Below are 22124 nucleotides of genomic sequence, written 5' to 3'. Positions count from 1 at the left end.
TAATGTTTTAAATGAACAAAATAAAAAACATGGGATTACAAAGGGAGTCAATTACATTGAAATACAATTATCAAAATATTTTAAAAATGCGTTCACGAACTCCAGGTTAAGAAACTCTGTGGACCTAACCTAAAATGGAACCCACCCAATAGAATTAAAAAGCCAAGCCATTTCCAAATCAAACAAAACCACAGTGTTGAGTGAGGGGACACGCTGGATTTGCTTAGCCTCTAGACTTGCTAGAAGGTGATGAAGCAGGCTGCATACAAAACTGACTTAGAGTTTCAAATATTTATGGGTATTGTCTACCACCTAATGGCCAAAGTAGATATTGCATCTTGTGTTAATTTAAATTCCCTGATAAATTCTTTGTCAAATGGATCCAAGTGTAGAGAAGGGGAGGGAGAGTTTTGAGCCAAAGTGGTGTGCTTGGAAGGCAAATGAGCCACCGAATTGTTTTTTATTAGAAGAGCAACAGAGTGTATTCGGAAGATTATCTAGGTAGTTATATGGGGGATGGGTTGAAGAGGGTATAAATTGGACCAGTTTAGAAAGTTATTATAATAGCCTAGGTGAGCAGAGAGAAGGGCCTCAGCTAGGATGATTGCAATGAGAAAAAAGGAAGAGGGAGCCAGGTGGGAGAAATATGGTGAAGGTAGAAACAGGAGGATTCGCCAGCAGAGAACATTTCATTTATGGTATTTGTATCACCAGCTCCTAACACAGTCCTTGACATATAGTAAGTACTTAGTAAATGCATGTTGCCTGATTGATTGTCAACTGATTGGATTGGGGATAGAGTGTGAGTGAGGCGGGGAAGGCCCAACGTAAATGTAAATCATACTGCACCAGTCACAAGCCAGGTCACCGGAAGATCTATAGTATCTTCAGTAGAAATTCAAGAGCTGAGATTAAGAGCAGGTTTAATCATAATATAATAAATAATATTAATAACATTTATCTCATTTTACCCTCACAATCCTGTGAGGGAGGAACTATTATTTTCTCTTTTTACAGATGAGGAAACTGAAGTAGACAGTGATTAAGTGACTTTTTCAGGGTCACCCAGCTAGTATCTGAGACAGTTTAAATTTAGCTGCGATGGGAACCTTTCATTTTCCTTTTATTCTATTTTATTTTGCCATTCCTCCTAGAACATTTTGTTTAACTAAGCCTGTTTTTTGTTAATGTTAACAAGACCTGACCAAAACAAAACAAAAAAACCCTGACTCATGGAATGATACTATTAAGGGAAGACTTTGGGCATTCCTGAGATAAGAAACCAAATGACAGTAAGAAGGGAATACATGCATCTTCAAAACCCCTCAAAAAGATACTATTTGTGGAAGAATTACCCTGATGCCAAAGTTTGGGGTTATCTTTGCGACATGTAAATCTTCTCCTCTCTATTAGCCCATTGAGACTACATCTAAATGTACTCTAAATCTGTAATTTGATTTTGTTTACCTATAGAGTCTGTTTAGGTTTGTTTCCTTAGGGGATATATAAGATTATGATTCTATTTAACTATGTTTGCTCAACCTTTATGGCCCAAGAGAATGCAATGGATTGCTGCATGTCAAAAATGATTTCTCTGCCTCTCTGATGTACCACAAGTCTTGTGCCAATCCTAATCTTTGTTCGGGGTTATTTTTCTGCCTCTTCTGAACCTGTGTTCCTGCACAACAAAATCAAGTTTTTTATCCCTATGGTTTCTGTGTCTTCAGCAGCAGTAACCTACCACACAAATTCAAAGAGAAGAAACATCTCCTATTACACAGCTATTTGTTTCTTGGTTCGCTGCCCTATCCACTACCCCACCTAGTAGCCACTTCTAGGTTTAGCCAAGAAGTAAAGAGTTCAGTTTGCACCTGAACTGTTTGTTGGGTTTGAGGAACTCACAGGGTGTTCAGTGTAGCAGTGGGAATGTGGGACTAAAAGAATGAGGAGGATGTATGGATCTGGGAATCATCATTGAGGCCCCAAGAGTTCGTAAGATCAACAAGAGAGAGTGAAAAGGAAGGAGAGGGAAACCTAGTATGGAAAGTATAATGGGGAAAAGGAAGGTTGATTTTATGCCAGGTGTCAAACACATGGCATACAATACTCCCTAAGTGAGGCCCAAACCAGATTATAATGTAATTGGGAAATATTTACAAAACAAGTAAAACTAAAATAAAACATAGAAAATGTTAATATGTGGTTTTCTGAGTCAATATGCTGACAGGTATCCCTATGAAGCATTTAGTGGCCCTGTTTCTATTTGAGTTTGACACTCCTGTAAAGGAAAGTTGATAGAAAGGCAAAATGTTAGTCATTCAGTTGAAAAGCATTTATTAAGCATTTTCTTTGGGGAAGATACAGTGCTAAAATCTAGGGATACAAGAAAGGCAAAAATAGTCCCTTCACTCAGGGAGCTCTAATTCACTAAATTCAAAAGACTTTACCTATTTAGATCGAAGGCCTTGATGCCAATTTAAATTCAATGATGGGGGGCGGGGGGGGGGGATAGAATGTCAATTACTTTAAGCTATTGGTTATGTAATACAAGGAAAATTAGGAACCCCTGAGTAACCCCTAGCTACTGACAAGCACCCCCAGAAAGAATGGACTCAGATATCTTTGGTATTTAGCAAACCGCCCCCCCCCCCCCCCCCCCCCCCCCGACTTCATGGCTCCTCCCTGGAATGTCAATAGATAGGACCATCCCACTGAGAGATAACTTGACAGACCCTTCCTGGGAGATATCCCTGGGACTCTGTGACTCCACCAAGGAATGTAAATGAGATTATCCCACTAGTACGATAATCTGGCTGAATCTTTTGATCAGCCAGGACCTTTGCTCCTGTCCCCCCATTCTGTACCCCACACATATCCTATATAAGCCAAGCCATCACCCCAACACATTTGCCATTGATTTGTGGTGCCGTACCCCGATGGCTGCCAGCTAATAAATTCTCCACTTAAAACTTTGTCATGTGTCTCGCTCGCTTCTGGTACAATAGTTATTTATACCCAATGTGCTGTTAAATGTTTAACAACTGGCATTCCAGAGAGAAATAGGGTATGCAAGACATATTTTATTTATTTCTTTATTATTATTAATTTATTTTTATTATTTATTATTATTGATATCTTTACCATCTAAGTTTGTTCTTACTAATTAACATTTCTCTATCACTTTCTTAAGTCCAAATAATCAACAAAACAATAAACCAGTCTCTGATTTGTAGTATTCACCAGTTTACAAGGTGTAAACACTCACACTGAAAATTTGACAATTGGCTCTAACAAGCCAGTTCAAGCTGGCTTTAGCGCGCCTTTATATAAGTGGTGAGAGTGGGGCAGCTAGGTGGTACAGTGGATAGAGTGCTAGCTGGCGCTGGAGTCAGGAAGACCCAAGTCCAAGATGCTTACCAGTTGTATGACCCTGGGCAAGTCTCTTAGTTCTGTTTGTCTCAGTTCCTCATCTGTAAAATGAACTGGAGAAGGAAATGGCAACTCTGGTATCTTTGCCAAGAGAGAGTCAGACACGATTGAAACGACTCAACAGGGACAAAAATGAGTGAAACAAGGTTTTGACTTGAGGTACCTTAAAGAGAGACCTGGAGGCACCACCTCTGGGGAAAGGGCTAAAGAAGAGAGATGATAAATACAATAAACTTTGCCTAATTCATGGAACAGGAGCAAAGGCTCTAGAATTCAGTCACATGGCCTATATTTTAATGCCCACTTGAATACTTTCTAGGTGTGTGACCAAGCTAATCACTAACCCTCCTCCAAACCTCCATTTCCTCATCTGCGAGTATTTGCAGTAACTACTGACGTCACAAGGTTAGTGTGAGAAAAATGCTTTGTAAAAGTTAAAGGCAATATAGATTGCAAGAGGAAGCTAGGTGGTGCAGTAAGGTTGAACACAGAATCGGGAAGATCTGAGGTCAAATCTTGCCCCAGAAACTTACTAGCTGTGTGATCCAATCTCTCTCACTCTCAGTTTCAGCATCAGTAAAATGAACTGAGTAACAGTACCTCGCTTACGGTGTTGCTGTGTAGATCAAATGAGATCCTCAGACTTGATTTCAAATCCTTCCTCTGACACTTATTAGGTATATTACCCTGAGCAAAACAGTTAACCTGTCTGCCTCAGTTTCCCTATCTGTAAAATGAGGATAATAATAGCATATCTACCTCACAGTGCGGTTGGGAGGATCAAATGAGATAACAGACATAAAATGCTAGTTATTATTCTTTCTATTACAACCTCAAAATTTTAACTGATATTGCATGAAGTAGCTGCCTCCTATTCATGGCGTTCCTGAGTTTCTCATTCAATCTAGATGTCTTGACACACCTGAAGCAGAACAAACCCAAGCAGGAAATTTAGTCATCAGGTCTCTATCTAATGAGAGAGGTAGTAGGCTGGATGGTTTTCTTCTGGTTCCTCTATTTTTTTCCTTAAAATTTTTTTTTCATTGACATTTTTTGATTCTACATCACCTATATTTCATGATATCATCTCTCTCCCTGACAGCCATTGTTTATGGCAAAAGATAAAAAGCAAGAAAAAAAAACAGTTCAGCAAAACTAACCAATACACCAACTCCAACATTTAATAGTGTTCTTCATCCATAGTTCTCTACCTCTGCAAAGAAGGGAGGTGGAGTACATCCTAAGCCTGGTCATTATAATTTCGCGGTATTCAATTTCAATTGTTTTGTTATGCCTTCTATTTATATTGTGTTCCTAACTGTATCTTTTTGTTTTCTTGGTTCTACTTAATTCATTTTGCATCAGTTCTTAGAAGTTTTCCCATGTATCTTTATTTCTTATAGCACAGTGATATACCATGATATTCATGTACCACAATTTGTTTAGCCATTTCCCAACTTTAAAAGTGCACCTTGCTTCCAGTTCTTTGCTATTAAAAAAAGTTGGTGTAAATATTTTGGTGATATTGATTTTCCATTTTATCATTGAACTCCATGGGGTACATGCTTAGCAATGGCATCTCTGAGTCAAAGGATATGGTCCTTTTCATCCTCTTGTTAGCATAATCTCAAATTGCTTTAAAGAATGGCTAAACCAGTCTCTATCAGCAGTGTATTAGTATGCCTTTCTTTCTAAAACCCTGCTAATATTATTTCCGTATTTTGTCATATTTATCAATTTGCTGGATGTGAGGGAAAGCCTTAGAATTGTACTGATTTGTATATCTTATGATTGATGATCCTGCTCAATTTTTCATACGATTTTAATAGTTACTCTTTTGAAAACTGTTGGTTTGTGTCTTTTAACCACTTATCCATTGGGGAAATGGCTTTTGGTCTAACAGTGGTATGCAAATCAACTGAGATGAACAAAAATAATTAAACTTATCAACACACAATAAGCCTTACAACTTTTTACATCTTTTTACATTAAAAAAACACTTCAATAAGTAATATGCCCTTTTGCTGCAATTACTTGTTTTACATAATTTGGCATTGAGTTCACAAGATTTTGACATGTTTTTTGATCCTTCCTCATGAACTCATACACATATTTTTTCCGCATTGGATATTAAGCATATCTTTGTTGAACAGTTCATTTTTCCAATTCTAGCCTTGATTAAGGCCAATAGGTTATGAATCAGATATAAATCAAGTGAATTCTCAGGCCAGCAAAGTACATTTATCTCCATCTCTTAGGTAAATTTGTTTACCATTCATGATATGTTAACCATTAGGGCAGCATTGAATCTCTGGGTACTTGCTTGATTTAAATCAGAAAAGAGCCCATAAAGTTCACAGAAGCCCCATAGTTTACCATAGGTGGAACCTACAAATATTGAGGACTTTTGTGGTCAGAAATGGAGGGCATTAGAGTGGGAAGGAAGAGCCTCTCCCTTAGCCATAATGGTCAATAGGCATTTCCCTGCATGGATGGAATTCCATGCCTGGGCATGGGGGAAGGAAAGGAGATGCTGAATATGGTATTTGCTGAGTTGCATCAGCTCTTTTCCATCATGAAACTGACTCCTAATCTGTAATTGATGGACTAGAAGGATGTTGTAAGATATATGACCTAAGTGGTTTCTTGGTCCATACATTGCCAGAAAAGTCCATGCTGATCATTAGCAAAGCCCCTAAGGATAATTCATCCTGGATTGGCATAACCAAAACTTCCACAGTTTGATCTACCAAGTACAGAAGTATTTTATACCAAGTCTTCTCTGAGGGTCCCACAGAACCTGACATATTCTGTTTGTAACAGTCTTTCTCACAAGACTTGGATTTGACTGTCTCTCTAAGAAGCCTGAGCTGCTCAAGACCCTTCGGGGTACAGAAATGGAATTAGCACTGGAGGGTGAAGTTCTCCGTTACAGCAAGAGTTTTAAAAATCCCTCTAAAGAGGAACAGGGAGGAAGAGCTAAAGCACAGTAGCACCAGCGGTAGTGAAGCAGCAGATGGATGACTCTTCCCTGGAGACTGATGTCTGCTGGAGTCTTTTCCTTTCCCTGGCTAGAAGTTCAGTTTATTAGGAGAATCCAGCAGAGAGAGATTGAATTCTGGCTTCTCAGAGAAACAGCTGGAACAGTGGTGAATCTACTCCGCTGTTTCCCCATTTTGTTTTATTGCCCAGAAGAGCAGCAAGGTTAATTACTAAGAGTTTTTTTGCTGTTTAAAAGTTGTGTCAACTGGTTATTTTTGCAGCTTGAGGTGTGTGTATTTACTAGCTAGTGTGAAAAAGGGAAAGGAAACCTTTTTCTTTTGATGTTTAAGTGCTCAAAATCCAACTGGTAGAGATATCACCCTCCTGGCTTGGCAATCACCATATTATCTAGGGGCTAAAGCATTTTATTAATTCTATTTGCAATTTATATTTTTAAGGTTTGGTTGTGAGTTTTTTAGCTTTACAGAGAAAGGAATCCACATGGAACTGGGACCTTTGACTTAGACTATATCTAAGCAGAGAGGTGACTTAATATTAGAGACCTCTGTATTTTCCTCCCCCAACTAAAGAGAGAAGGGCAGTAGAGTAGAAACCTCAAGAGAAAGTTGTGCTTGTACAAATTAATGCAGAAAAAATGAGCAGAACAAGGAGGACAGTTTGTTCACTAGTAAGAATATTGTAAAGACAAGCAACCTTGAAAGACTTAAGAACTCTGATAAATGCAACAAACAGTATTCCAAAGGAATTATGATGAAATATACTAACCAGCTCTTGAGAGGAAAATGATGGACTCAAGGTTCAGACTGAGATTTTTTTTGACATAATCAGTGAGGAAACTTGTTTTGCTGAACTATGCATATTTATTTCAATTTTTTTATTTTATTTTCATGAGAGGATGGGAGTTGAAAACAAACTAGATTTTTTTTAATTGGAAAATTGAAATTAAATTTTTAAAAAGAGATCATATGCTAAGCCAGTCTTAGTGACCTCCGCTGGGCAATATATTATAGTTTCTTCTCCCAGCTAGAGTCAGCAAAGCTTCTGGTGAGCCATCTTAGCACTAAGAGATTTTGTCAAAAGTATCTTTGAGGTCCTGAAGGAACATAACATTGTCCAATAGAAGATTTATCTTCAGGGAGGTGGAGAGGGGGATGACCCACTGAAAAGGTAAAAATGAAGGCCTCTTTGGCCCACTGGGTGGGCAGTCTCCAGGAGCAGAACTCTATGACTAACTTGTACTGGGCCAGGAATCCTAGGAATTCCTCTGCCAACCTGACAAAAGAAACTTTAGAGCTCCAGGTCCTATCTGGAACCAGAACCACTAATTCTAAGCCCTCTCTAAGTAAGGAGTTTTCTGCCCTTAGACCCCTCCCTCACCCTGCCCCCTCAGACACACACACACACACACACACACACACACACACACACACACACAACCCTTGCAGAATTTCTAGGTCTTCAGAAGTCTAAGCCAACTGCCATCATGATTTGTTGTTACTTTTTCAGGTTTCCTCCCCTCCTTCCCCTTTCTGGTGTGTTTGCAGTATAGCAAACAACACTGTCCTGTCAGCTTCACTGCTAGGAGCCAGAAACACTGTTATGTCCTGCTGAAGTATAGCTCGTAGGATGGGTAATCCCTCCCTGAGACAGTAGATTTGTTATTGTGTTGTTGGTCAGTTGTTTCAGTCATGTCCGACTCTTCATGACTTCATTTGGGGTTTTCTTGGCAAAGATACTGAAGTGATTTGCCATTTCCTTCTCTACCTCATTTTACAAATGAGGAAACAGGCAACGTTAAGTGACTGGTTAAGTGACTTGCCCAGAGTCACGCAGCAAATAAAATATCCAAGACAAGATTTGAACTCAGGTCTTCCTGACTCCAGGCCAAGCACTCCATCCAATGTACTACCTAGAAGGTAAGCAAAAACTACTAAAGGCCCCAAAAAGAAAGTCTTTGCCATCAAAATCTTTGGCATCATCAAATGGTTCAATGGATATGATTTTATTATTGGAAATGACACTGAAGAAGATATACTGTTGTCTGCTTTGCTGTTGCACCTTAGCAACCACTGAGCCTTTTCATCTGACCTGCAACTGAACTCTCCTATATGTGTGTTGTCTCCCCTATTACAGTGTGAGCTCTTTGAAAGCAGAAACTATCTTGCTTTTTCCCTTTGTGTCCCCAGTACTTGGAACAGTGCTCTGTACAAAGTAACTGCTAGATAAATGCTTTTTTCTTTTTTATTCATTCATAGGCAAACTGAAGAGCGAGGCTGGGTTGACACCAGAATGTCTGTGGATATCTAAAATCCAAGAGGCAAAGTTATTCAGGAAAACCAGTTGACAGGAAGAGATCCAGAGAAGTAACAAAATTGCAGGGTGCACTGGGGAGCAGATCCTTTCTCTGACTCATCCTATGACCCCAAAGCCTCAGTCTTTTATGTCAGCTCCTAAAATTTCACCTCTTTCACAGTCTGGCCATGCCATTCCTAACTCTACCATATTGGTCCAGCTGCAGGTTCACACACCTGCTTTCCTTGTTTTACAACTATGGATTGTCCCAGTTCTTCATACTAATCTCAGCTGGTTTTCCTAAAGTATCTGTAGGAATCAATTTCTTCATCTCTAATAAAAGGAGATTGAACTGCAAAGTTTAGCCACAAGGTTCCCCTTGTTCAAAATTCTAGAATCCCGCCATTTTAGTGTCAAGTTCAAGTTATGTTCTATTCACCTGGTTTTGGCTTTGCAACGCAATGAGTTATCAGCATCATCATTATCATCGTCATGGTCATCGTTGTGGTCATCAAGCATTTATTAAATGCCAGTCACTGTGCTAGGATCTGTGGATACAGAAAAAGGGAAAAGGCAATCTCTGCTCTCAGGGTGCTCACATTCTAATGGGGGAGCAACATGCCAACAACTATATACATACAAGATAGATACTGTGTAAATGAGAGGTAATCTTGGAGGGAGGGCACTAGGAGGTGGTGGGGACAAAAAGTCATCTTGTGGAAGGTAGGGTTTACAATAAGTTTTGAAGGAAGCCAGGGAAGCCAAAAGGCATAAGTGAGGAAGGAGAGCATTCCACTTAGGGAGAAGAACCAGTGAAAAGGCACAGCATTGGAAGATGGAGAATCATGTACAACATACAAGATGGCCAACGCTGCTGGTTTCTAGCTAGGGTAGATGGAGGAGAGTAAAGTAGAAGAAGATAGGAAAGGTAGAAAGAGACCAGGTTGTGAAATGTTTTAAAATTCAAACAGAAGCTTTTATATTTCATGGCAGCTAGGAACATCTGTTTATTCATTGCATGGGGACAGGAGGACATGGAGATAAATTGTATAGACAGCCTTGTTTTGGTTAAAAACTAAAGCCCTGAAGAGAGGGAAAGTCATCATGCCAGCAGAGTTAGCAGCATCAGGAACTACAGAGTTCAGGCAGGGCTGCAGGAGGGGGCAATTTCTGTGCAGAAAAAAAGTGCTAAGGGAGGAACTGGAAAAGAGATAAGAAGACAGAGAGATTGCTTTCATTTGGGGGAAATCAAGAAAGGATTCATGGAAGAGGTGGCATTTGAGCTGGACCTTGAAAATTTAGACAGGTAGTTAGCAAACAACATTTGTAAGCAGAGAAAAATGGGGCTTTCATGTTTTAAACCTGGCCTTCATCACCCTGTCTTTTCAGAACATCATAGTACTTGTAAGAGAGAGTGTTGCTGTTTTGTTTTTGTTCATCCTTCATACTCAAAGAGGATCAATGTCATCAGAATGTTGGGGTCAAGGTACAGTGCATTTGGCTGTGCCTGATCAATCAAATACAAGCTCAGAAGGCTCCACCACAGGTGGGGCCAAATAGTCCATTTCAGCATTTGAGATGGAAATATTTCTAGATTTGTGCCTCTCACATTTCCTTTGTGCTACTGAAATACTGCTTTGCTTATAGAGCACAGTGCTTTCTTTGATGTGGGTACACTATGCTGAGCAATCCCTTGCCAGCATCTCCTATGTCTCACAATCAACACTAAAGTCCTTCCGAGAGATCTCGAGAGCATTTCTTGTACCACTTCTTCTGACCAACATGTGAGTGCTTGCCTTGTGCAAGTTCTCTGGAAAACAGTCTTTTAGAGAAACAAATGTTTGGGATTCAGGCTAGATGGCCAGCACATTGAAGTTGCACTCTCTGCAGGACAGTTTGAATGTTTGACAGTTTGGTTTGAGAGAGGATTTCATTCCTCCTGTCAGGTGATCTTCAGAATCTTACTAAGACAATCTAAATGCAAGCAATTCAATTTTCTGGTATGGTGCTGGCAGACTATCCAGGTTTCACAGGCATACAATGAAGTTTGGCACAAGGGCTCTATATACCTTCAGCCCAATACCTTTTTCTCTTTCACTTTCCTTCAGAGCCTCCCAAACCCTGTGCTAGTTCTGGCAATGTGTATGTCAACTTCATAATCTATGTGAACATCCCTGGAAAATCTACTGCCAAGGTAAGTGAACTTAATCCACAGCATTCAAAATTTCTCCATTTGCTGTAAGCAATGGTTCCACACAGGAATGGCGTAGTGCGGGCTCATGGAGGATCTTTATTTTCTTGGTGTTGATTATCAAGCCAAAATTAGTAGATGTAGAGATGAGGGGACATGAGAAACTTTATCCCAATGGAACAGAATAGTCTCAGGGGTTAGGTAACCCTGACTGTCTTTTGTCTGGCAAGTCAGGCTGCTGACCTAGTCAAGGAGTCAGATTCAGTGAATATGAAAGACCCTTGGTGGTTATAAATCAGTATCACAAGGTCTATTAGCACCATTCTCTCTTCTTTAGGGTATGTCAGTGTCAGAGTTCATGAGCCCCTGACAAATATAAAGAATGAAAAGGTAGGCTGGAGGTCATATTGTAGAGGATCTTGAATGCCCAACCAAGGAATTTAGACTTAGGCCTTAACTGCTAGGCAATTAGGAGCTATCGATGGTTTTGGATCAGGGGAATAAGATGATCAGTTGTGCTCTAGAGAGACAATTCTGACACAGGTAGCTTGGAGGCAAGGAGACTGGTTAAAAGGAAATTGCAATAATCTGGGCAAGAGAGAATAGCAATGCACATTTTCTTATTGGGTTAAGGTTTATCAAATATTTTCACATCAACCCTTCGAGCTAGGTGCTATAAAGATTACTATCCTCGTTTTATAGATGATGAAATAGGGGCTCAGAGATGGGAAATGACTTGGTTAGGGTCAAACAGCTAATACAACCAGAACTTGAACCCACCTATCCTGACTCTGGATCCATCATTGTTTCGACTACACCATGTTACCTACGAGGACCTTAATATTGATGGCAACAGATCGGGACTTGGTAACTTATTAAATTGGGAAACGGGGTAAAGGAAAAAGAATCAAAATGGCACTAAAGCTTTTAATCCAGGTGAATGAGAAGACAGTGTCACCAATAATAGAAATTGTTGCTGTTGTTCAGTCGTCTTCATCATGTACAAATCTTCATGACTCTATTTGGAGTTTTCTTGGTAAAGATACTAGAGTGGTTCATCATTTCCTTCTCCAGCTCATTTTACAGATGAGGAAACTGAGGCAAACAGGGTTAAGTGACTCACCCAGGGTCACACGGCTAGTAAGTGCCTGAGTCCAGGTTTGAACTCACAAAGATGAGTCTTCCTGACTTCAGACCCAGTGCACTATCCACTACACCGCCTAGCTGCCCCATAATAGAAATAGGGGTGTTATTAGGATAGGCAAAATTTAAAGGGGAAGATGGCAAATTTGGTTTTGGCCATGATGAGCTTAAGATGCTGGAAGTGCATCTAGGCGAATGTATCTAACAGATAGTCAGAAATATGGATCTGGTGCTCAGGAAAGAAATCAGGACTGGAGATACAGTTCTGGGAGTCCTTCATGTAGAGGACCTGTTGAAGCCATGGAAGAATTGTAGAGAAAGAAGAAAAGAATCAAAAGAAAGAGCCTCAAGGGACAGTGACAGGTCATCAGGCTACACTATAATAATAACCAAACAATAATAATAACAATGACTCACTTTTATATATAGCACTTTGAATTTTATACAATTGCTTAACAGTGATTAAGAGGGTTTCCTTTGGCGTTCTCATTAGGATACAGAAGCATACAAATCATCTCAATCCACACAGAGTAAGAGGTCTCAGACATTGGAAGAAACCCAATCATGTCTAACCTCCATAGTCCACAAATCAGCATATGAATCTGAAGGATTCCATCACTGTGCATTTTAGACATGATAGCATTTCTGAGAAAATGGTTCCCTCTGGTGGCCTTTGATTTTACTGAAAGGTGCAATTCAGTTTGTTTTGAAATTGCGAATCTACTCACAGAAAATTGTTAAAGGGGGCACTCAGTTTAGCCACAGGGAGGGGACTGATCTGGGTTGTGCCCAAATCAACTTGTTAAGTTTACAAGGAGGTGAGTTTTCGTTTGAGTCAGTGTGGATTGATTGGAAATGTCCATGCCCTTCAAAAGGAGATGCAATGACTTGAGACAAGCCTAGGTTGTTTGGATTTTCTTTGAGCTGGACTTCTCATCCTAGCAAGGTATGAGTCTAGTCATCTTATCTGGGATTATTTGATCTTTTTTTTGGATCTAGCCTCTTTGAAAGTCAGGATGGTTATGGGATTATTTTGTTTTAGGATTGGGATAAGGTAGATGACTTGCCTACCACTGAGGAGTATTTAATTTTTCTTGGAGCTAGACTATGCACTAGCAAGGCATGAGTCAGAAAAGGAAGAGAATCCTTCAAAATTGAACCACACAAGTACATCTTGGGAACTTGTCCAGGATATCTAGGAAATATAGGTTCATGAAAACATTGATGCCCTAGTAATTTTTGTGAGCTTGTTTATTTTTACTTTTTCCTAATTTATTTTTATGGAGAAATGGGCCATATAGGGTCAGAATCTTGCAAACACCAAGACAGGCATGAGCCTAAAGGAAGTTTGAACGATGTGTTAGCATGAGTATAAAACTCAGGTCCATTTAGCTATGAGAGATATGAACCTTCACAAAGTATTGATAACTTAGGAAGCATCTAAGAATTTACTATGTCTGCCTTTTATTAACTTTGTCCATTTATTGGGTATTAAGGAAAACCTCAGACTTGTTTTAGCTTCATTTCTATTGTTAGTGATTTGGAACAGGCTTTCATGTAGTTGTTAATAGTTTATTGATTATTCTTTTGAGAACCGTTTGTTCATATCCTTTACGATTTATCCAGTCAGGGATGGTTCTTGATCTAATGTGTTTGTGTTAATTCCCTATGTATCTTGTCTATCAGATCCACATTACAGATATTTGATGCAAAGTGTATGTGTAGTCCTTAGTCATGGAGACCTGGAACAAGGATAGGAAAAATACATTAAGACCCACTTTTTTTCGTGAATTTTATTTAAACAAGAGAAGGTGTGGCTATTTGGATCCAATGGACTTTCTGTTCCTGTTAGAGCTGTTGTTATTGACTTGGGTGAATTTCCATGGGCAGGGGTCTGAAGAACTGCACCTATCAATGTATATTTTTACTGAATATTTGTATTCAGTAAAAAGTTTGTTTTGTTTTGTTTTTTAATCTACCTCATTGATGCTATCTTTCCAAATATTAATCCTGTGAACCATTTTGCGCTCCCCCCTCCCCATCACCTAAGGAAGGCCTAAAACCTGGATTGGTCAATCAGAAGAAAGACATTTTTGGCCCACTCTGAGCTTAACCTACCATAATGCTTTGCATGCTCTGGCATAACAGATATGCTTTGTTTTGCTCTCTGAGTGAACCCAAAATGCCCCTTTCTGTATCAGCAACTACAAAGCTGCATGAAGCTGACCAGGAGCATTCTTCTGTTTATGACTACCAAGGACAAAGCACCTTGAACTGAATGTTATCTTGAATAATGGGATTTATGTTATATTATATCATGTTAATGATAGAAGAAACAGACATCCTGGATCTATAATTTCAATCGACACTCTGACACTCCTTTTATCTTATTGTATTTATAATCTACCTTATTAAGAAATTCCTTTCTCATATGATGGTTAATACACATGGAGACTATAATTTTGGTTGACACAGGCATCCTGAGTTGGGATTGCTCTAAGTGTATAAAGGGTCTCCTTTAGATTGTTTATCCCTGAGTTCAGAATTATTTTCTGACTCCCATGCAATGCATAGTTCTCTGGCTTAATGAGAATAAATAAGCACATTATAGTGCATGTACAGCCTGATTCTGTCTGTTCCTTGGTCAAACCTTTGGTAAGGTGAACCTCATGCTGTTTGTTCTTTGGACAAACCTTTGATTAAGAGGGGGACTCCATTCTGTTTGTTCTTAGGACAAACCTTTGGTTAAGAGGGAAACTGATTCTATTTGTTTCTTTGGACCAAACCTTTGGTAAATGGTTGACAACCCTGAACATGGAACCAGCATGTACTGACTTAAACATTGGGTGTAGCCAGCAGGATCTGGTGAGATTGATGAATTGGTTAGAATAAGACTGAATGAGAAGTGTTCTGTGTTCAGGCAGGGGGTGGAAAGCTCATTGATTACTTTTGTGATGGCCCAAAGTAAGGACAGACAGAGAAAATATTGGATGGCTTCGGTTCTCAACCCTATTTTGATTTTTTGTCAACCCAGGAAATTAGATCTGTAGGAAGAGAGGCTCAGAAGAGGACAAAGACTGAAGTGAAAATGACTTCTCCTGTACTGAATCCCATCCTTCTTGGTTCTAGCTCCTGCCTTCCTCTGGGATTAAGACCTAAAAGGTGTATTCATTTAGGGCTTCTTTGATATTAGGCAGATCCAGATGGGGCTGCCTCCCAGCTGGCCTGCTCTAAAAGAGAGAACAGGAGTCTTTGTCTAGATGGGAGTTTTGTTTCTGGTTATTAAAACATGATCTGGATAAGAGGAAGATTGATAGCCAGATATTTAACACTTTGCTTAGGAAAATGGGGAAAAGAGAAAAAAAAAGAAAGTGGGACTTCGTTTTGGGCTGACTCATCTGAGTCTATATTTGATATTGAAATATAATGAGGCATTCGTAGGTCATTTAACAGTGAACCAAAGAAGAGTTATTTGGCTGTAGCAGAATTCAGCTATTGTATTCAACAGAAACTAGTCAACCAGTATAGTCCTTAGATACACCTTAAGTTGATTCAGCTGAGCAAAGCCCTGTTGCCCATTATTTTCCAGCAGCCCAGCATCAGAGAGTACCTGAAGCTCCTCATAGATATTTTGTACTCAAGTGATGAGGAAATTATTCCAAAAGCCTCAGCCTTTAGTTCCCCAAGCCAATCAAGTCTTGAGGTTATTTCCTATACCTTTTGAGGAAAAACTAACCTACTTTGCAAGGGGCAAGAGAGTTAGGATCTTGCTCCCACTACCAACCTCCTCTACTGCCACCCATTCCCTTGTATTCTAGATAGAATTTAAAATAATATCAAAATTAGGACCAAGCTCCACAAATCTGTTCAGTTTTTATCATTGGACTAAAAATGAAATTGGAGACTCCATGCCCAGGTGACAGATTTTTAGGAAGAAAGCAGGGTTCAGATCTGGAGAAGTTTGCTGGAACACAGAAAACTAGGTGTCTATGGAAATTCCATGGAGGTTGAAAGTTTTGGGAAAGCCACTACATGGGGACCAAAGCCACCACCCAGATAAAGGTAGGAAGATGACTGACAAGGCACGTCCCTATCATTATAAATCAGCCTGAATGAATAGTGTAGATGGATTTGTGGAGGGTAGTTTTGGTTCATGTTGTTGTTGGATCAGCCGTGCCCATTATAATGGGGAAAATTCATTGGAAGCTTCTCATTTTGGACAAATTATCCTTCAATATTAAAATCAAGCAGTGCGCTATTCCTGGAGGAATTACGAAGATGTCTACCTTTAAAAGGGTGGACAGGGCCCAGGAATGTGATAGGCTAATCAAAGTCCCATCCCCACACAGTCAGCTCTGGCTAGATGGATACCTTCTTATAAAAATTTGGATACTAAGATTGCCTTGGTGCTTGATTTTTTAATGACTATCATGAACCTATTATCTGCTGCTGGCCCTTAGACAATTTCTCTTTTCACTGAATCCCTGAAGGATGAAGGACCTGCATAGTTCTAACAGGCAGAACTTTCAGCTGCCTGAAAGGCCCTGTGATGCTGCCCTATGTATGGAAAGGAACAAGTCATTATTTTTCTTTTCTTGGCCTATTGTTCTGGGCCTTGCTGAGTGATCAAGATCCTGGAAGCTCAATGGTTGGACCCACAAATGAGCACCCTTTTGGGGCAGAATTAGTGCCAAAATTTACTAGTAACCCACTTCACCTGTTGCACTATGCATCCCATAAAGTCATTTGGTCCTTCTAGCCTATCACCCTTTGGCCATTGAGAATTTCACTGAGCACATGAATAGACTTAAAGACCAGCTTTATTTACCCACCTGATCCTCTTACATAAGTAGGGTGAGGCATAGCCAAGTTTATAAAGAGGGTGGTTTTCTAGTTCAATGCATTCTTAATGTCCCTTAAAAGGACAATTGGTGGATTGTGAATAGTGTAGGTGAAAATGTTTTTGTCACTAGTCGGGCTTTGTTGAGAGTCAGAAACTTGATAGTAAAAGCACTAGATGTAGTTACCTTACCCTGCCCAGAGAAAGGCAAGACATCCCTCCCACCTAGCCTGTGACTAAAAGTCCGGGGTGAGCAGTAGGGCCCCTGGAAAAACTCAGGAATCATTATACTCTGGGCAGAAAACAGAGTTTCACTGATCTACAGACAGATATCCCCATGAAGGAGAACTGGTAGACAAGGAAATACAGAATAGATGGTAGAATGAAAGTAAGGGAGATATCTCAGGCCTTCTCAAAGAGGCCCAATGACATTCTGCGGGTGATGTCTTGACTTGCATGTGTTCTGGAGCAGATATGTCTTTTGAGTCCTCCTAGTTATGGTAACCAGCTGTCTATTCCTAGTTGCTATCCACCTGATATCACCTTCGATTGGTTTCTGGCTTCACTGCTACCTTCTCACTAGTTTATGATCTTGGAAATGCTGTAACTGTTGGACTTTGTGGGGCAAGGGAGGGGTTGTTGTGGTTTGGGCTATAATTGTTTTTTCCTTTGTTTAGTTTATTCCTTATATATTGTTCTCCTTGAGTGTTTTATTTCTTAGGACCTAGGATGGAGGTCTGGATCATTTGCCAGTAGGCATATACAAGGACCGAAATTCTAAACACTTGGGCATTATTCAAGCCTTGAGTCCTAAGAGATTAATTAGGCTTCAGCTTATTAGTGATTTAAAGAGAATTTATACCACTTAATTAGGAAGACCTGGAATGGAGATAGATTAAATGTATTAAGGTCCACTTTTTGGTGGATGCTATATAAGCCAGTATTGAGAAAATCTCGTTCTTTGGAACTAAAATATTTTTATTCCAATTTGAGTTAATATTGTAATTGACTTAGGTGCATCCTTGTATGGGGAAACCTGAAGAGCTATATCTATTTGTCTATCTGTATACCTGTGTACATGTATGTATATATTTATATGTATGTATAGTTATATATGTATATATTTAAACATGCATGTGTGTCTTTATATATCTATGTGTGTATGTGTGTATATATCCATATATGTGTGTATATGTGTATAAATATAAGTATGTGTAAATGTCCTTCCTGAGTGTTTGTGTTTAGTAAAAGTTTTCTTATTACCTAATCTCTTGACTTAGTCTCTTCAGACCCTGACCTTGGGACCACTATGTACATGGCCTAAACACATGTTCACAGAATATCCTTTTAATAATGTGTTCCAGAGTTAAAATCAGGAGTCAAGGTTGAGCTTATTATCCTGTAATTTGAAGAAGCCACCTTCTTCCTCTTTTTGAAAATGGGAACCACAACTGCCTTTCTCTAGTCCTGTGGCCCCTCTCCTCTTCTGTATGAATTTTTGCAGATCGCTAACAATGTCTCTAGAATCTCATCTACAAGTTTTTTCAGTACTCTGGGATGTAGGTTGCTTGGTCCTGGTAACAGGAACTATTGAGAGCAGCTACCTCAATTTAACTAAATTCAACAAACATTTACTAGTGCTTAATAAATACAGGTCTTTACACTAAGCCCTAAGGATGCAATGGAAAAATAGCATAGTCTTTCCCTTCAGTAAGCTTATAGTCTACTGGATGCTACAATATGTTAACAGATAAGTATAATAAAAGATAGATGAAGACAAAAAGAAAAAAATCCAGATATAATTCTCTACAAAGCTGTTGGAGAGAAATAACACTTTCAATTAGAAGAACCAGGCAAAGTTTCAAGGATTATGGCGCTTGAACTAAATATTGAAAAGGAAGAATTTGACAAGTGGTGATGAAGAGGAAGTACATTCAGTGAAGCAGGGAGAGCAGGGAGAAGAGGACAAGCTACAAGGATGGATGAAGGAGGAAGATATTTTGAGTTCAGGGCATAGCCAATAGTTCAGTTTGCTACAATGCAAAGTGTGTGAAGGGGAGTGAAATAAGGCTGAAATGTAAGATGGGACCAGGCTAAAGAGGCTAATCTTATACTCTCAGTAAAAGGTTTTTGAGACAGGGCAGTAACATGGTCAAATTTGTTTTTCACACATTCCTGTTAACTATTGTTGTTTTATACTTCTCATTGTAGAGAGAATTCTCTTTGGAACAGAAAGCCTAAAGCAAATTTTAAATGAAAATCCAACCACTGAAACTGAGGTGTCAGCAGGGGAACTCATGAATCTCATGAATCAGGTAATCATTCTTCCTACTGCTCTAGCTGAAACCTATATATCCAATTGAAAAGTTCTGGGGGTGGGGGAAGAAAGGATTTGTTTCTATTTGTTTTATAAAACCACATGCATTGCTGGTGTTCCATTTATTAATAATAGTCCCTGTGCTTTAAACATCTGAACCATGATTTTATTTCTCTAACTCACTTAATTATGATGAAGATGATGATAAGACATTTCCTTTAATTTGTTTTTAAGAAAAAAAGTATTAATTGGAATTAATTGGAAAACCACAACCAATTTTCAGTGACCAAAAAAAGGAATCGAGAGGCATGGTGGGCAGAAGTAAATTACAGTATATTTCCAGTAATGATCCATGTGCAAGAAGTGATAGGAGAGATATAATTGAGGAAATGTGTGATCTGAACAAGTCGTGGTAAGAGCAACAGATAACATATGTTGGACAACCTACATGTTACAGTAATCCCCACAAAATGCAAAAAGACTAAAGGAAGGTCTTTAGCGTGTTCAGTGGATTGTCTCTGAAGCTTTCATGGAAAAACATGGGTAGGAAATCAAACAGGAAGGGAATGGATGAATGGGTTGTGGTCTGTACCAATGAAAGGAATAGCCATATCAATAAGATCACAGTTTTATTCAAGTGTTAAAGAAATATTACTATTGTGATGATTTTAAATATAGTTTTGATAGTTTTTATAATATACTCTTTGACCCAGGCATTAACAAAATGTTTTTGGCTCCATTTCAATCTATATTTTTAATCAAATTTCCTTTATTAATTACTATTGCTTCATTATGATATATAAAAGAATTAAGAAGCAATATGATTTCATGAATAGACAGCTGATCTTGAATCAGGAATTCAGATCCTTCTCTGATAATGAACAAACTGTGTGACCTTTAGCAAATCACTTAACCTTGAAGCACTATAGGTAACTTATTAAGATAGGTTATAGATAAGGTGCTGATCTGCATCTATGGAGAATTCCCTTACCAAAATTTCTATGTACTAACAAAATCACAAATCCAGACCCTACCACACCCCCAAATTTTGTAAAGCATAACAAGGGAATGGCCAGTAGGAATCCTGTCCTCAGACCATGTGCAGCTCTGCCTACTGCCTAACCACACAGAGAAGCTTAGTGAGCCTGCTCCCAGAAGTATGATGTGATGATGCTCTCTACTTCAGATAATACTTGAGTATGACTGTGTTTGATCCTCTAACCAAGTGGAGAAATTCAAATGGCTGCTAAGCCAGACCAGTAAGTGCATACAAAGATAGCTGTGGGGGCCACTTGGTCCTTTTTTCCCCCTTCCTGGTCTCCAGCACGGAGAACTAGATGCTGTTGGCTTCTATGTGAGGAAGGGACCTTGAATATGAAGCCCATGAACTCATGGCTCTGTGGTTCTTGAAAGAGGTCCCTCTCTCACCATCATCCTACTCCCTCAACCTGAATTTAACATGAAACTATGAGCACATGGCCTTCCTGTTAATTGTGTCCTTGTTGTGTCTATTATTTCCAGCCTTAAGTGAATGTTGATTAGAGATAAAATTAACTAAGCTGTGACCTTGTGAACTTTAAAAGATCAGGAGATGGCTACCATTAGATACAAATATGTATGTTTATATATTTATATATGTATATATATATATGTATATATATATATACAATATGTACATGTATATTTATGTGGGTGTACATATATATATAAACACCATTCTATACATATTTCTATTTATCAGTTCCTTCTGTGGATTCAGATAGCATCTTCCTTCACATGTCCTTTGTAGTTAATTTGGGTATTTATAATAGTTAAAATGACTTAGCCACTTAAAGTTGTTCTTAAAACAATATTGTTTTTATATACAACATTGTCTTGGTTCTGCTCATTTCATTCTTCATTATTTCATGCAAGAAGTATGTAAAGAATGGTTTTACATATATACGTATACACACACATACACACATATTTGTGTCTAATGGTAGACTTCTCTACGGGGAGGAGGAAAGAAAAAAGAAAAAAAAGTTACGTTTTATTATATCTTTAAAAGGAATGGCAAATTGTACACAACAGATTTGCAGTTTCATGTATAATCTTTTCTTTCCTATTCTATGTTATGGAAATGCTTGTTTTATTTCTTAAGTTCAGGAAAAAATAAATTTAATTCAAAAAAAAGGGGGGGGGGAAGGTCAGGAGAGCCATAAGAAGTCTGGGAGCTAGAGACCACAACAGAGTTTTATATAGCCAAACCTAGTACACAGCCTGGAAGAGTGACCATGACCCAGCCCAGTAGTAGACTGATCCCTCATCAAAGAGGTCCAGTCCTACCAGCATGGAGTCTGTCCATTGGCTATTGACACATTTCAAAGTGAACTTGGTGGAACTTTTTAGCAAATGTTTTAAGTGTAAGCCTACTCTCCTCAGAGACCCAGGTGGTATTGGGGCTGTGTGCCCCCAGAATGTTTGGGGAATGGTTTGTACTTCTATTCATCCATCTTATTAGTATCCCTTTTAAAATATAATTGATGATAATTAGTCAAATGAAACTGGAACATAAATCATTATAGGGGATCCATGACATAAGGGAGATACTGTAGCTAGTGATTGATATCAGTAAAACACACCAGAGTAGGCACTCACGCTGATACCATTAGACAAAAACCTTTAAGGAGACTCCTAAAATCTTGAGGAGAAAAAGAAAATCTTGAATGAGACATAGGGAGAGTAGGAGTTGGAATAAGGATTCCCAGTTTATAAGGACTTTTACAAAAGTAAGGTTTCTGCCTTTCTTTATTCGTTTACATCTATATTGTAGGGCATGGTCAGTTCTCATGAAATCACTTAGGTAGGTTTTAATAAAAAGTAATTTTCCTAATATGTCTGTTAATAGACACGGAGTTATACATATG

This window comes from Trichosurus vulpecula, chromosome 9 (assembly GCF_011100635.1).
Source record: "Trichosurus vulpecula isolate mTriVul1 chromosome 9, mTriVul1.pri, whole genome shotgun sequence".
Taxonomy (NCBI): domain Eukaryota; kingdom Metazoa; phylum Chordata; class Mammalia; order Diprotodontia; family Phalangeridae; genus Trichosurus; species Trichosurus vulpecula.
This window is presented reverse-complemented; position numbering follows the sequence as displayed.